The sequence below is a fragment of the Callorhinus ursinus genome, unplaced genomic scaffold (genome assembly GCF_003265705.2).
Source record: "Callorhinus ursinus isolate GAN/ISIS: 27379988/994484 unplaced genomic scaffold, GSC_fseal_2.0 scaffold4, whole genome shotgun sequence".
In the NCBI taxonomy this organism is placed as follows: domain Eukaryota; kingdom Metazoa; phylum Chordata; class Mammalia; order Carnivora; family Otariidae; genus Callorhinus; species Callorhinus ursinus.
The window spans coordinates 119,507,408-119,512,605 of record NW_027397066.1 but is presented as its reverse complement, the minus strand read 5'-3'; the positions used below and the strand labels follow the sequence as shown (position 1 = coordinate 119,512,605).

The 5,198-nt window shown below is 40.2% G+C and overlaps 1 pseudogene; it reads right to left on the bottom strand.

Annotated features, from left to right (window-relative positions):
* Positions 1–647: 647 nt before the first annotated feature.
* Positions 648–2,699, bottom strand: LOC112825853 (endoplasmic reticulum lectin 1 pseudogene; annotated as a pseudogene).
* Between the last annotated feature and the right edge of the window lie 2,499 nt (positions 2,700–5,198).

Below are 5,198 nucleotides of genomic sequence, written 5' to 3'. Positions count from 1 at the left end.
GAAGTTGGACTGAAAATATAATTTGGGTGCCTTCAACTTACAGCTGGAATTCAAAGCATAAGTCTGGATGAGATCACAGTTGAGGATAAAATGTGAAAGAAAACAGAAGAAAGCCTTGGGCACACCCACTTGTAGAGTTTGAGAGATGAGGAGGGACCTTGTGATGAGATGGAGAAAGGCTAAAGGAAAGCTAGGGGCATGGAGAATCCTCTTTCAGGGAAGAAAGAGTGACCAACTATGTGAAATGCTGCTAATAGGTCAGATAAACCAGGACTGAGAATTTCCTACTAGACTTAGCAATGCAGAGACCCTTGGAGATATTGAGAAGAGCTGTTTTTATAAATTAATTATTTACACGTGTTTTTTTTTTTTAACACTGCTTAGGAACATTTTATTCACTTTAAAATAAATACTGTGCTGTAAAACTGTCCAGAACTAAAATCTGTATTATACAGTCGGGAGGTACAAAGAATGGCCAGCACAGTGTGTTTTGTTGGAGTAAACCATTCTAAGTCAAGAGAGAGGGATCTCTGTGTACACCAGGTACACACCTTGGGGGAAAACACATTCACATCAAGGAGAAACAACCTATTACAAGTAAGAAACAACCTATTACAAGTAAGAATTTCTTGAGATTAACAGAAGTGAAGAAAACTTAAATGTTGTAGGGCTCTACCATGTGCCCAGTTTCTGGCTTAACACCTGGTAGAGCGCAGTTGCTAAATAAAAATTTGCTGAAAGGATTTCAGGCACTAGAATTTACATATTTTACATGGTCTCCCATTTAAACAACCTCCTATCAATTTCCTTCTTCATAATCTTTAGTTCATTAATGAGTTATATATACTATAATTTACATAATAAATCTATTAAAAACTTTTAATAGGTACAATTATGACATTTCATTAGGCTGGACTCTAAATCACTTGGATGAGATTTATTTTGGAATCGCATTATCCAAGCAAAAAACACAATCAGTTCATGAGACACAACAGAAATGAAAGAAGTGAGACAATTATCTGCCTTAGAAGTTTATCAATAACCTCTTACATACACATACATATTCACAAATTGGTTGAGAGTCCTTTTATATGATCCTTTAGATGAGGTTCAATGGCTGAGAACTCTACAATGAGACACATGGTCAGACAGAAATCATGACTGTCAATGATCTTTTCTTTCCCCAAACTTTATTATCCTTTAGTTGGGGAGAGAAAGAAGTCCATTTTCATCTGCTGTATCTATGATTTTACAGATCACTGGAGATTCAACCCCAAGGATATACTGACAGGAGTGAGGCTCTAGCATATATATATAGTAGCAGCATGAGGAGAATCTGATTCTTTATACTTTAGTTTTACAGTGACCTGTCTTGGTTTGTCAGTTATACCACAAATATCTCCATTCCCATAAAAACGTGACACCATCCTGACTGACTGGGTACCATCATCTTGAAGGTGATAGGCTCTCGCAGTATTCTTCTTAGCCCATTCAGTATGCTCTTCTTGGTTCCATGTACCCACAACCACAGAGGTCTTCCCTTTATCTTTGTCCCCATGATATTGATATACATGTTTGCCATAGCAGAATTCATATTTCCACCAACCAACGCCCCCATGAAAGCAGTAAGAACCACTAAGGAACTCTTTTATGAGTTGGTCATCTGTCAAGTTGGATATGTGGGTTGTTCCAACAGTGAGCATAGGCTGAGAACCAACAGCAATGGGTTTGTGGATTGCTGGAAATCTCTCTTCTTTAGTTGATTGCAGCTCTTCCTCTTTATTTCTCCTGAAAGGCACCCTTAGTATTTCTTCCTGCTGTTCCAATTGCCTCAGAGTGAGGGGTTTAAATGGTGATCCTGGCAGTGACTAGCAAAATATGTCATTCACAGGGGATGCTCTGAATCTATATTTAGGATGATTGCACAAGAGTGGTGTCAAAATGACAACTTCATATTCACAAGTTGTAACTTCAGCTACTGAAAGAATTTCATGCTTCGATTCAGGATGACATAGGTACATCACCGTACTTGACCTGGGCCCGTCCTGTTTCAAACTACAAGGTGTACCATTTCCCATTCCCACAGGAGAGTAGGGTGTCATCTGACCTTCGATATTTTTAGTGGGAATCTCTTTTGATTTTTTGTTTTCATTTGCCTCTTGATCTTTTTCAGATAGAAGGTTCTTAGCCAACATATTCTCAAGGTAGTACTCGTGAATATTTACTTTCTGACCACTTTCTTTCTCTTCATGGTATTGTCGAATATGTTTTCCGTGACATACTTCCTAAGTCCAGTAAGACTCAATTCTGTAGGAACAACTGCTTTGTTTAAATAGTGGCTCCAATAGCTCTCTTGGATTAGGGCCTTTATAATCCTTTTATTCTTCCTCATCCCCACTTGTCACAAGGGGCAGAATGCATTTACATTTTTCTTTATGTGTAGTTGTCATGATGACATAATTATCTTCTTTATACAAAACTCCAGTTATAGGCAGAGAGAACTCGGTGCCGGGCCAGTTGACTCGGAAAGGGATGTCATTGCTGAGCTGGAGGAGCGCTCGGCCACCGGATGCCTCTAGGAGGCCGCAGAGGACCAATAACACCGGCCCGCCTGGGACCAGACTACGCGCTCCGCCTCCTTCTTCCTCCATCCTCTGCTGCCGATTTCTCCAGCCACTGCCACAACCTCCTCTGCCCATAGAGGAGAGGAGGGGGAGGAGGAGGAGGCGGCGGCGGGACTACTAAGCACCCAGGCAGCCCGGGGCCCAACCGCCACCACATCTTCTGGAGAGCCGGGCAATGCCACCTTCCTACACATGTGTGGTTTTAATTAACATCTTCTCTTCCATGAATATCCAAGCATCATAGAAATGTTGTGTCTTCTTTGTTCAGCAGAATATTCATCATTTAGCATAAAAAGCACTTGTAAATATTTATTGAATGAGTGAATTCACTAAAGGTGACCCAATTTTAATCTTTATTTCAGATCTATTTCCGAGCTCCTATGTCATAGATTAAACATTCGATGGGGAGGGGGTGGAATTCTTCCTCTGGATTTACCAAAGCCATTGCCAATTATTAAGTGACTACAATGGACAAGCTCTGAGCTTGGCCTTGGAATTACAAAAGTAAACCAGATGCAATTATGCTCTTAAATAATTTTTTATAATTGGGGACACAGACAAATGAATGGAAATTTGAAGAGCCCTTGGATTAATGTAGTGATAAAAGTGAAGGAACTTTGTGCAGATGTGGAAGGAGTGCTGGGTGGGCCTAAGGGTGAAAGCAATGGGAGTGTTGGAAGGTGAAGACTTCTCAGAGGCCACATCTTTGAGCCTGGTAAATAGGCATCATCCAGATGAGGTCTCCGGAAAAGGCAAACCCCAGAGGAACATGTGCTAGATACGTGGGTGAGACTAGCTATATCCTCAAGTAAATATTTCTTTGTTTGGTTTGAACCCATCCTTCCACTTCTATACCTTCCATTTCCTCTAGCTCTAGTCTAGGTTTTATATTCTTGGTTTGTCTTTCTTCTTTTCCTCTGTTCTCTCTCTTCCATCTCCTTATTTGTGGTTCAGTCCTCTTTCCAGCAGAATGTTTTTTTCTCATTTCCTATCCAGAAACTTGTTTTTTCAATTTAACCTTGAGTTGAATCTGATTAACTTCCTCCATGTGCAACCCTAATAGGCACTGCCCAGATCTCATTCCTTCTCCATTCCTTCTCTTCTTTTCAGAGGGGACTGAGAGTCATCCCTTTTCTCTTTTCTCCTCCATCACTTCCTCAGAACTTTCTTCTCCAGTAAAATATAACTACTTGAACTTTTCTAAATTTACCATTCTGTTTAATGACTCTATCTTCTATGTCTACCTTGAGCTTCCTCCCAGCACACCTTCCCCTTCTCTGGTGACTTGAACTCATGCTATTTTGTAAGATAATATGCACATCACCTCAGCTGTAATGTATTATCAGGATAGGCCAAGTCAGGCTACAGTAACAAACAATATCAAAATCTATGTGACTAACACAAGTTTATCTCTTGCAATTGCAAGATCCTGCATGGATCTGGGAGACAATTTGGGGATGCTGTCCTTATTGTGCAGGCTCAACATCCCAGGATGTTTTAGTCTTAAAGCAACTCCACATCAACAAGTGCTTCCATGACCCTTGGGACAGGTAAAAAGAGCATGAAAAATTGTGCACTGGCTATTAAATGCTTCTTCCTGGAAGCGACACATGTTGCTGAAATGATCACATGTCAATGGCATGTGTCCATGCATATATTTACAGAGGAATGTGCGCTGAAGGAAAGGAGAGCCAGAAATCTTAGTGATTACCAGGAATGTCTATGTGGTGGGATATGCTGGTAAACAGTATTATCCCGATGTTGTCACTCATCACCAGTAAGTTATGTAATGGTCAAATTACATAATTTCTTCTGCTTTTGTTCCTTCAGCTTTAGAATAGGGATAATAAGCTTAAAAGGGTCATTGTTAAGAGTTAAAGTGCTTAGAACAGTACTTAGAAGTAGCACAAGTTGAGTCATCAAAGAATTCTTACTGATTTTTGATATGAACTCTTCCTTGAGCTGCCTGCCTCGTCATCTCACAGCACAGAGTGAAACAGTTTTCCCCGCCTTCACTCCTCTTTGTATGCAACCATAGGTGGTTACCTTCATCTCACAGTTTATTTATTTAGATGAGATTGTGAGTTTCTTAAAACTAGGATTTTACCTGTTTAAGCTTATACCCTGGAATCTAGCACAGTGCTGGCACTCAATATATTTCACATGCATGAATGAATAAGTGAACAAAGGAATGAGTTTGTCATTTCAAAGCTCTGCACTAGGGAACCAATAATGTTTAGGCTTATAAATGCCTCCTGCTTCCCGCCCCCACCCCCACCACCATAGTCCAAATCCTTGATATTCTAGTTCTTAAACTGCTTCTGTATAATATATTGAAAGAATGGAAGCACTCTTGACCTGAATATTTATGCTTGCAGGTATGTTTTCCTCACTCAAGAACTCAACTACTTTGCTATTTGGTGTGATCCACAGATTAGCAGCCTCAGTGTCACCTGGGAGCTTGTTAGAAATAGAATTTCAGACCCACCCCAGACTTACCAAACCATAATCTGCATTTTGATCCCAGGTGATTTGTATGCATATTAAAATTTGAGAATCATTGTTCTATAACAC